This window comes from Lontra canadensis, unplaced genomic scaffold (assembly GCF_010015895.1).
Source record: "Lontra canadensis isolate GAN:19392208 unplaced genomic scaffold, GSC_riverotter_1.0 scaffold105, whole genome shotgun sequence".
NCBI classification, from domain to species: domain Eukaryota; kingdom Metazoa; phylum Chordata; class Mammalia; order Carnivora; family Mustelidae; genus Lontra; species Lontra canadensis.
In genome coordinates this window covers 349,841-361,666 of record NW_022631099.1, presented here as the reverse complement: position 1 = coordinate 361,666, position 11,826 = coordinate 349,841, and positions in this window count along the sequence as shown.

The following is an 11,826-nucleotide window of genomic DNA, read 5'->3' as shown; positions in this document are numbered from 1 at the left end:
GAGGCCAATAATAGCGTCTGCAGAATATTCTGCTATTCAGCATAGATATTCATATATATGTTATATCAGTTTATTGCAAGAAATAGAAAGCCCAGGAGAAAAAAAAAAAAAAAGACGGAGAAATTTATCAGCGTGCCCATCTCAGAAGACCAGGGACATTTAGCTTCAGACATGGCTGGATCCAGGCAACGATATCATGTCTTTTCATCTCTTGTCTCTGCTTTTTTGAGTGCTGATTTTGTTTTCAGGCAGAAGCTTAGCAAATGATGACCACAGAAGCTACAGTTTTATTCCCTAATTAGCAATGAGTATTTCTTAGGCAACTGTTCCAACAAAAGTTTTAAGAATTGAGCCTGTGGGGCGCCTGGGGTGCTCAGGCGTTGGGCATCTGCCTTCAGCTCAGGTCATGATCTCGGGGTCCTGGAAACAAGCCCTGCATTGGGCTCCCGGCTCCGCAGGAAGCCTGCTTCTCCCTCTCCCACTCTCCTTGCTTGTGTTCCCTCTCTTGCTGACTTTCTCTCTGTCAAATAAATAACTAAAATCTTAAAAAAAAAAAAAAAAAAGCCTGAGTGGTTCAGTTGGTTAAGCATCTGCTTTTGGCTCAGGTGATGGTCCTAGAGTCCTGGGATGGAGTCCCGCATCAGGCTCCTTGCTAGGTGGGGAGCCTGCTCCTTCCTCTGCCTGCTGCTCTCCCTGCTTGTGCTCTCTCTCTCTCTCTGACAAATAAATAAATAAAATCCTAAAAAAAAAAAAAAAAAGTTTTAAGAATTGAGCCTCAGTTACCTAGCTTGGCTCAAACCCTGTCCTTGAACCAATCACTACACCCAGGAGGAATGGGAAATTCTCGTTGGCCAATCATAAATCTTGTTCCCACCCTGAAACCAGAAAATGAGGTCATCATCCTATCCAATTAGAATAAGAATGTGGGAAAAGGGGCACCTAGCTGACTCCGTTGGTAGAGTGTGCGACTCTTAATCTTGGGGTTGTGAGTTCGAGCCCCATTTTGGGTGCAGAGCTGACTTAGAAATAAATAAAATAAAATAAAATAAAATAAATAAATAAATGTGGGAAAAGAAACCAGAATGCTATCAAATTGTATTCCGAGAGACTGGATGACCGTGGGGGCATCTCCCAGTCCCAACGTGCTCTGCCAGGGGGCCGCGGAGTTCTGAAGTTCCTCAGACTCTTTGGTTCCTTCATTGATTCCTCCCCGTGCTTCAGACTTGTTCTCTGTACTTTGTCCCTTAGGCCAGGGCTTCTCAGAGACTAATGTGTCTATGAGTCATCTGGGGGGATTTTTTCAAAATGTCTGATTCAGCAGCTGTGAGTTGGGGCCTGGGGGGCTCTATGTTACCGGGGCCACGTTGAATAGCGTGGAGTTAAGGGCCTCCTGTATATTATGTCAGCTTTCCAGAGGAAACCACAATTGAGTTAAGGAAGAAAAGCAGATCATATAAACTTTCCCTTTTAAAGAAATTTAAATTAAAAGGCGAGTCAATTTAAATAAAAAATATTAAGTAAATAATAATGAGGTGGTTTGTGGCTGTGGCAAAAATCCCACAGGCCTTCTGTGAGTGAGTGACTAAACTTTGGGGAACTCTGGCAGAGTCAGGTTCTTTCTAGAACATTTTTGGGTGAACCAAGCTGAACTAAAATTCCTTGCATGAGAACTAGTGCTAGAGAAATCTTTTGAAGGATGGACAGCTGTTAATACCTCCGTGCGGAGGTTCAAAATCTGAAAGCCTTTATTCAAGCCCTCTTTATTTATTATTTTTCCTCTTTATTTTTTACATTTATTTTATTTCATTTTATTTATTTTTTAAAGATTTTATTTATTTATTTGACAGACAGAGATCACAAGTAGGCAGAGAAGCAGGCAGAGAGAGAGGAGGAAGCAGGCTCCCCGATGAGCAGAGAGCCCGATGTGGGGCTCGATTCCAGAACCCTGGGATCATGACCTGAGCCAAAGGTAGAGGCTTTAACCCACTGAGCCACCCCGGCGCCCCAAATTTATTTTATTTTTTATATTTTAAAGATTTTATTTACTCATTTGAAAAAGAGATAGAGTGAGCAGGGGGATAGGGAGAAGCTGAGCAGGGAGCCCGATGTGGGACTCGATTCCAGGACTGCAAATCAAGACCCAAGCCAAAGGCGGATGCTTAACTGGCTCAGCCATCCGGAAACCCCCATTGCCTCTTTAAATTGGGGGGGGGGCTATTTTTTTTGAAACAAGACCCTTGGGGGTGCCTGGGTGGCTCAGTGGGTTAAGCCTCTGCCTTCAGCTCAGGTCGTGGTCCCCGGGTCCTGGAATAGAGCCCCGCGCCCGGCTCTCGGCTCAGCGGGGAACCTGCTTCCCTTCCTCTCTCTCTCTCTGCCTACTTGTGATCTCTGTCTGTCAAAAAATAAATAAAATCTTTAAAAAACAAACAAACAAAACACTCAAGACCTTCATTTTTGGGAGAGGAAGCATTGTGTACACAAATTGGCACTTGCAAGAACCAAGAGGCCGGGGCGTCTGGCTTTTGAAGTTTTGCGAAACATACTTATAAAAGTTGGCAACGCTGGCAAGACCCTGGAGTGGCATCCAGAATCTGAGGCCTTAAAAGATCTCAGTGTGTTTATTTACAGAAAGCTTGCCTTTGCTGACCAAGCCGATGGAAACCCCGCTCAGGGGTGGAAAGACAGCATGCGTGCGTGTATGTGTGTATGTGTGTGTGCGTGCATGCTCGTGTCCCTGCTCCTCAAGTTCTGAACACCTAATTCCAAGGAACTGAGGCTCGTGTCACCTTGAACTTACTTGAACTTACTTTTCATTTACCCTTGGCACATCAAATGCTCATTTCAGACAGAGCTGACAAGGCAGAGAGAGTGCAGACTAACCCCAGAGGGGAAGTCCAAGCTGGTTTTTTGCCACCCTTACCTGCACCAGCAGCCTTCCAAAAATCATGTCTCACTTGCTTGAATTCCGTGAAAAGTGAAAACTGATAAAACGAGATTGCATGTTTTGATTCACTAAAAAATCTTTATTCCACAACATGGTTGCTGGATCTGGTTAACAGTGACGTAATCGCTAAGGCTGAATAATGGGGTCATTTTCTTTTCTTTGAGAAAACAGCCTTGCCGTCTCTTCTGTGTCTGGAGATAAAGGATGAACGAATCCATACTAATTCTTTGGCTTGCCTCTGACCAAATAAAATCTTTGGTAGGCTGGCTCTCTCTCTACCCATCCCCCCTTTCTTTCTAAACTTTATTGCATATTTCCTATGATCCTGCTATCTGTTCGGGTTATAATAAAAAGTTAAACAGGAATGCTTGGCTGCCTCAGTCGGTACAGAAGGCGACTCTTGATCTCAAGGTCATCAGTGCAAGCCCCATGATGGGACTTGAGCTTACTTCAAAAACAAAAACAAAAACAAATCCAAACAACAGAATTATCTCAGCTCAGATGGCGTTCAGTTTCTGGGCAGGAGTGACAAACTCAAACGCACACCACAAGCCAGGGATGCAAGGACTAGAACTGGGCTGTGTAAGACAATAGGTGATAACTTTCACTCAGCCTCAGAGGCTGGGAGCTATCAAGGAATGGTGGGGACTGTGGTAAACTGGGGAACCCCTGCCCTTCTCCAGGTTCTCAGACTGGCCAGGCAGGAAAGGGGACCCTGTTTTTCCATACCCTCATGCTCACATTTTGAAAGAAGCCAGGAAAGGATAGAATTTCAGATCCTTAGTTAAAATCTACCAATAATTATGAGGCGCCTGGGTGTCTCAGTCGTTAAGCGTCTGCCTTCAGCTCAGGTCATGATCCCAGGGTACTGGGATTGAACCCTGCATCAGGCTCTCTGCTCAGCGGGAAGCCTGCTTCTCCCTCTCCCACTCCCCCTGCTTGTGTTCTCTTTCTCACTGTGTCTTACTCTGTCAAATAAATAAATAAAATCTTTAAAAAAAAAAATAAAATCTACCAATAATCAAAGATTGGCAACTGATTTAAAAAAACAAAACAAAACATTGCATGGGTCCAATGAACATATCCGTGTTCTACATTCGACCAGTCTAAAAGAGTTGTTTTCAAACATTTATTTTATTTATTTGTTTATTTATTTGCTTTCAAATATTTTTTATCTTGATTCACAGTCAGAGATACATTTTCTGTCATGATGGTGCAAGCACGCACACACACTCCTGGAATGTAAGTTTCCAGGACACTTCCCTTTGGTCTCCAGGATGCAGTATTTTCTTCTCGTTTCTATTCTAGTCTAGCTTATCCTAACCTACCCTTTGACAAAAAAAGACTGGATGGGAGACATTAAATTGATTTCAAGACATTCATGGATCAGTGTATGAAGTATGAAACACTAAGTCACGACACCAGTCTCAGTGGTGCTCCGTACTGGCTACACATGAAATCAGTTAGTTGGGGAATTTTGAAAAAAAAAAACCAAACAAACAAACAAAAAAACTAATGCCCGAGTCCTACCGGAGCCAATTAACTCATCTGTCTGAGGACGGGGCGGGGAGGGGGGGCGGGGGCCAGGTGTCTGGGCTTTGGAAGTTTTCCAATGCGGGGCCACTGCTGAGAACCCCTGCTCTATATTCATGATCAGAAACTCCTCTAGACCTAACTTGGAATCCGTGCGTGGTATTTTCTAGATGTGTGTCCTGAGGCCATTTGCTTCATCGGAAGCTCCCTTTGCCCCGCTGCAAACTGGGGGTGATAACTAGTGCTTAGCTTGTGGAATTGTTCCAGGATTAAATAAGATAGGTAGAGAGTTTTGCATTGGGGTCTCTGTACTATAAATGTGGCAGGTGCTCCATTATATGGGGCCACTGTTATGTGTGGGAAGGACAAATTTAAACAAATGAGTTATTCAGAGTCCCAGTCAGACCTTTTGTTGAAAGACAGCAGCTTCTGTTCTCTGGTTTTTACTTGCTGCCTCTGATTGCATGGGGAAGTGGTCGGGATTCACTGCTCTTCCTTGGAGTAAGTGGGAAAGATGTTGGCAGAGCTGAATTCATTTGCATGTTGCAGATGTGTGGTTCTTGTTAAAATAATAACACTAGTAATAACAGCAACACGTATATATCAGGTGATCAACGATCCTAGTTTCCTGGGGACTGACGGGTTTTCCAGAAAGTGAAAATAGGTGTCCAGCTCATCCTGGTTTGCTCAAGACTTTCTGAATGTTAACACTGCGATCCACAGGCCAAGTCCAGCCCACTTTATTGTTGTGTGGGGGGTTTTTTTTCACAGAAAATTTTGTTGTGTTCATTGTAGATTCACATGTGGTTGGAAGAAATAATACAGAGAGAGGCGCCTGACTGGCTCAGTCAGAAGAGCACGTGACTCTTGATCTTCGGTTTGTAAGTTCGAGCCCATGATGGGCATAGAGATTATGTAAAAATGAAAATATTTTTTTTTTTTTTTAGATTTTTTATTTATTTGACAGAGATCACAAGTAGGCAGAGAGGCAGGCAGAAAGAGAGAGGAAGGGAAGCAGGCTCCCCACTGAGCAGAGAGCCCGACGCGGGGTTTGATTCCAGGACCCTGAGATCATGACCCGAGCCGAAGGCAGAGGCCTTAACCCACTGAGCCGCCCAGGTGCCCCGTAAAAATGAAAATCTTAAAAGAAAAGGAAGAAAGAAAGGGGGGAGAGAGAGACAGAGAGAGAAAGAAAGAAAGAAAGAAGAGAAAGAAAGAAGAGAAAGAAAGAAAAAGAAAGGTAGGTAGGTGGGGGAGAGAGAAAGAAAGAAGGAAGGAAGGAGGTAAAGAAGAAAGAAGGAAAGAAAGAAAGAATCCTGGGTGGCTCAGTTGGTTAAGCTGCTGCCTCTGGCTCAGGTCATGATCCCAGGATCCTGGGATCAAGTCCTGCATCGGGCTCCTTGCTTGGCAGGGAGCCTGCTTCTCTCTCCACCTCTGTCTGCCACTCTGCCTGCTTGTGTGTGCTCTCTCTCTCTCTCTGACAAATAAGTAAATAAATAAAATCTAAAAAAAAAAAGAAAACAGAGTGATCTCTTGTACACTTTGCCCGTTTCCCCGTGATAACATTATACAAGTCTAGGGTACAAGTACTATGATATCACATTCAGGCTATTGACATTAATATAATCCACCAGTCTTATCTAGATTTCCCTGTTACCTTGTACTCATTTGTGCATGTCTGGGTGTATTAGTCCTATACATTAAAAAAAAAATTCTATTTATTTATTCACGAGAGACAGAGAGAGAGAGACATACAGAGAGAGGCAGAGGCAGAGGCAGAGGCAGAGGCAGAGGGAGAGGCAGGCTCCCCAAGGAGTAGGGAGCCCGATGCAGGTCTCGATCCAGGACCCTGGGATCATGACCCGAGCCAAAGGCAGACGCCCACCATCTGAGCCACCCAGGCGCCCTTACATTTTTTTTTAAAGATTTTTTAAAATTTTGTTTATTTTTTTAAAAGATTTTATTTATTTATTTGACAGAGAGAGATCACAAGTAGGCAGAGAGGCAGGCAGAGAGAGAAGGGGAAGCAGGCTCCCTGCTGAGCAGAGAGCCCGATATGGGACTCGATCCCAGGACCCTGAGATCATGACACGAGCCGAAGGCAGAGGCTTAACCCACTGAGCCACCCAGGTGCCCCCAAAATTTTGTTTATTTTTGAGAGGGAGAGAGAGCGTGCACTCAGGAAGCAGGAAGAGGGGCAGAGGGAGAAGCAAACTCCCCATGGAGTAGGGAGCCCAAGGCTGGGCTCCATCAGATCATGATCTGAGCCAAAGGCAGATGCTTAATAAACTGAGCCTCCCAGGCACCTTAGTCCTATACGATTTTATCATCTGTGGTTATGCATCTACTGCCATGGTCAAGAAGCTGAAACAGTTTTACCACCACAGGGGTCCTTCATGGTGCAAGCACGCCCACCTCTCCCAGATTTTACCCAGTCTTCATCCCTTACTCTTAGCAACCACTAATCCATCCCCTATTTCTAAAATGTCATTTCAAAAATGGTATATGATTAAAACCATAGAGTATATTACTTTGGGGATGGATTTTTTTTTTCCAGCTCAGCATCATTCCCTGGGGATTCATCTAAACTGTAGTGTGTATCAATAGTTCGTGCCTTTTTTTTTTTTTTTTAAGATTTTATTCATTTATTTGACAGGCAGAGATCACAAGTAGGTGGAGAGGAGGAAGCAGGCTCCCTGCTGAGTAGAGAGCCAGATGCGGGGCTCGATCCCAGGACCCTGGGATCATGACCTGAGCCGAAGGCCAAAGCTTTAACCCACTGAGCCACCCAGGCACCCCAATAGTTCGTGCCTTCTGATGGCAAAGCAGTATTCCATGGTAAGGGTGTGCCTCAGTTTATTTACCTGCTGAAGCACATCTGGGCTGGTCCTGTCTTTGGTTCCTTGTCCTGTTTTTAAAGAAAAGTATAAAGTTTTATTGGCACACAGCTGTGCCCATTGTTTACATATGGTCTATGGCCGCTTCCCAGATTTGCATAGTTGCACTGTAGACCAGATGGCCCGCAACATAAAATATTCATTATGTGGCCCTTTGTAGGAAAACTTTGCCAACCTCTATTCTAAGCACTTCCCATATATTAATCTACTTGACTGTTACCACATTCGTATGCTGTCGCTCTGATCATTATTCTCCCTTTTTTTTTTTTTTAAGATTTTGTTTATTTGGGGCATCTGGGTGGCTCAGTTGGTTAAGTGTCTGCCTTCGGCTCAGGTCATGATCCCAGTGTCCTGGGATGGAGCCCCACATCGGGCTCCCTGCATAGCAGGGACTCTGCTTCTTCCTCTCCCTCTGCCTCTCCCCCTGCTCATAATATCTTTTTAAAAAAAGATTTTGTTTATTTATTTGACAGAGAGAGAGAGAGAGAGCACAGGCAGGGCGAGCAGCAGGCAGAGGGAGAAGCAGGCTCACCGCTGAGCAAGGAGCCCATGGAGGAACTTGATCCCAGGACCCTGAGATCATGACCAGAGCTGAAGGCAGACACTTAACTGACTGACTGAGCCACCCAGGTGTCCCAGTTATTCTCCTTTTGCCAGGAAGTTGAAGCACAGAGAAATGAAGTCATTGCTGAAGGCCACGCAGCTGAATCAGATTTCGAACACAGGCTGCCTGGTTCTAAGGGGCTACATCCCAAGCAATGATGCCATGATGCCATCCATTAACTCAGGGTAGGGGACCTCAAAACAGGGAAGGCAGCCACCGAGTGACAGTGTTTCTCTTCGCAAGCTGAGGGGATAATAAGATGTGCCCCCAGTCCCTTGCCTTCTCAGGAGAGTAATGCTTAGAGCAGAGCTAATACTTCCTGCTGGTTTGAATTTAACGATTCTACATAGACTTTCTTGCATTTTTCCAGGATTAATCTAAGCCTCAGGCCCAGGGCTTGGTCACCTGGTTTCCACAGCTCCCCTGGAGAGCTGGAAAATTCGCACAGTCGGTTGTCCACTTGTCTCTCAGAGATTTTCAGGTAAGTAGGTACCTGATCACAGAGAAACCTTCCTGGACCAGGAAAGGTTAACTGGTGGCTTTTTTTTTTTTTTTTAAAGTGGTGGCTTTTTAACAAAAAGTACCTTATTTTCCTTATTTTATTACTTTTAAAGATTTTTATTTATTTATTTGACAGACAGAGATCACAAGTAGGCAGAGCTAGCCAGGCAGAGAGAGAGAGGAAGGGAAGCAGGCTCCCCGCTGAGCAGAGAGCCCGACGCGGGGCTTGATTCCAGGACCCTGAGATCATGACCTGATCCAAAGGCAGAAGCTTTAACCCACTGAACCACCCAGGCGCCCCCCAATCAAGTTTTTCATAGCTGCTTTTTTTTTTTTTAATTCTCTTTCAAGACAGTGTTTTGCTTTGTTTTAAAAAAGCGACCATGATTTTTGTTTTGTTTAGTTTTCCAGAGTCTAGGACAATTCTACAGAATGTCCCATAATTTGGCTTTGTCTGATTGTTTCCACAGGTTTCAGTTCAGATTAAAAACTATTTTGGTAAAATACTACAGATGCGATGGTGTGCATGTCCTTTCCTGGGGAATCGTTTTAAAATTTCTAACAAGGTGACAGTTCAATCTTTCGGAGGAGAAAATTTTGAAATCACTGAAAGGAGAAGTACCTTGGCCTAGGTCCCATCCACCTCTTAGTTGGTGAACCCAGACTAATTTTGGTTTCTGTTTCCCTGTGTCTATGTAGTTCATCAGCCTTCTGTGTTCTTAAAAACAGACGCCCCCCCCCCCCCCCCCCCCCCCCCTTCTCCCCCCCCCTTATTTTTTTTTTTTTTTTTTTTTTTGGGTCGGTGCTCAGCTAAAAAAAACCAAAACACTTTTTTTTCTTATTATTTTTGCACACAACTCAGTTTTCTCCAACAAGGCCTGAACTGCTATTGTTTGCTGCAAACTTCTTTGCATCCAATCCTTCCTCTTTTCAAGATAAGGCCTGTTTTTCCCAGGGTTCAGGGAACCACACCTACAAAGAGCTGTTCCAGGCACGTACAACATTGTTTTCCTTTCACTGATAAGCTTCTTTTGCTGGGAGCACTCCCTTTGTCTCTTACCTGTCTCCACAGCGCTCTGCGATTCGTTTTTATTTTCTTGTGATAGTGTGTCCGTTTCTGTTCTGATGCCCATTGATGACCCCTCTGTGGTCTGTTCTTGATAGCTGCTTAGCTTACCATCCCCAGGATCCTGGCTCAATTCTAAAGCTTGAACAGAGCATGTATCAGAACCCTGTGGGGGGTGCCCGGGTGGCTCAGTTGGTTAGGAATCTGCCTTTGGCTCTGGTCAGGATCTCCCGGGTCCTGGGATCCAGCCCCACGGTGGGCTCTCTGCTTGGCCGGGAGTCTGTTTCTCCCTCTCCCTCTGCCCTTCCCCCTCCTCGTGCTCTCTCTCTCTCTCAAGTAAATAAACTCTTAAAAAAAAAAAGAGAGAGAGAGAGAGAGAGAACCATTTGGAGGGCTTGTTAAATCCTAACTGCTGGGCCTTACCTCCAGAATTTCTTGTTTAGTAATTGTGGGGAAGGGTGGAGGGTCTGCATTTCTAACACGTTCCGGTTAATGTTAATGCTTCTGGTTCATGGCCTGCATTTTGAGAATCACTGGTATAAGCTGGCATTTATATAATAGCAAGCCAACGATACCAAAGTATTTAATTAATTAATTAATTAATTGAATTTTAAGGTAAGCTCTATTCCCAAGATGGGACTCGAACTCATGACCCCAAGATCAAGAATTCAGGCTCTACGGAGCCAGGCAGGCACTCCTATCCTGAAATATTTTGAAAAGCAAATTATAGACATTATGACACCCACAAAACTTGACCACCCCTCTTCCCTGGGGCTCAAACCTCTGCTTTCCCTTGTTCCCCACATCTAATCCTTCTTGAAGTTTTCTCTGTTCTAGCTTCCATCTGTACCCCCACCGCCCTTTGCTCCTGCCGTCCTAGCGCAAACACATGTCGCCTCTCACCTGAATACTGGAGCCACTTCCTACCTGGTCCTCTCCCACTCCTACCCACCGCCCCCCTGCTCCCAATCACCCACATGATCTTTGGCGCATGAGTCAGATCATGTCACTCTACCGAAAACACATCCAGTGGCTATTGCTGTCACAATTAATTGCAAACTTTTACAACTGACAAGAAATTGCATGCCTCCTTGCCTGCCATTAACATTTACTTCTGCTTGGCTCGTCCGTCCCACTCCGGCTGCACCCGAGGCCTCTGGGTTCTGCCTACACCAAGCCGTCCTGAAACAGGTAACCCCGGTTGCCTCTAGGGATGGAAACTTGGCATCTCGGGGAGAGCAGAAGGAAGGAGATTTTTACGCTAATGCCTTGTAACATTTTCCTCCTCCTCCTTCTCCTTCTCCTTCTCCTTCTCCTTCTCCTTCTCCTTCTCCTTCTCCTTCTTCTTCTTCTTCTTCTTCTTCTTCTTAAAGATTTTATTTATTTGACAGAGACAGAGAGGGAACACAAGCAGGGGGAGTGGGAGAAGGAGAAGCAGGCCTCCCGCTGAGCAGGGAGCCCGACGCGGGGCTCGATCCGCAGACCCCGGGACCACAACCAAAACCTAAGGCAGACGCTTAACGACTGAGCCACGCAGGCCCACCCCCCCTCCTTTTTTTTTTTTTTTTTTTTTAAAGATTTTACTTATTTGACAGAGAGAGAGAGCACTTGAGCCAGGGAGCGGCAGGCAGAGGGAGAAGCAGGACCCCGCTGAGCAAAGAGCCCCACCGTGGGACTCGATCCCAGGACCCTGAGACCTGAGCCTAAGGCAGCTGCTTCACCCACTGAACCACCCAGGCGTCTCTGTAACTTCTTAATTCTGAACCTCATTAACATAGTATCTATTCAAAGTGAATAAATAAACAGTCAAAACTAATAAGTAGTTCTGTGGTTGCTCTCTGGCCCATCATAATAAGCTATTTCTTTTATATCACTGATCACAACCTGTAATTATCTTGCTTTTGTGTTTAACTTTTGTTTTCTGCCCCTCCCCGCAGCCCCGGTTTACAAACTCCCTGAGAGCACGTGTTGCTCTCTGTGGCCGCCCATTATGGTCCCAGGGGTCAGCAGAGTGCCTGAGAAGGTAGTATCTTGATGAATATTGTTGAATGAGTAAATCTTGTGTGGGGGGACAACGTGGGGAGGCATGTGTAGTAAAATTACTTCGGGGTTCGGAACTTGCCTATCTGAACCCCGGACCTGCTGGAACGGAGCTTCCAGGGGCTCCGGACTGTGGAGCACTCTGAGAGCTCGAACGTCCTCTGCAAGTCCTGTGCCAAGGGACTGTGGCTGCTTGAACATGTCAGAGTCGATTGAGTAACACTGGAATCATGTTAGCTAT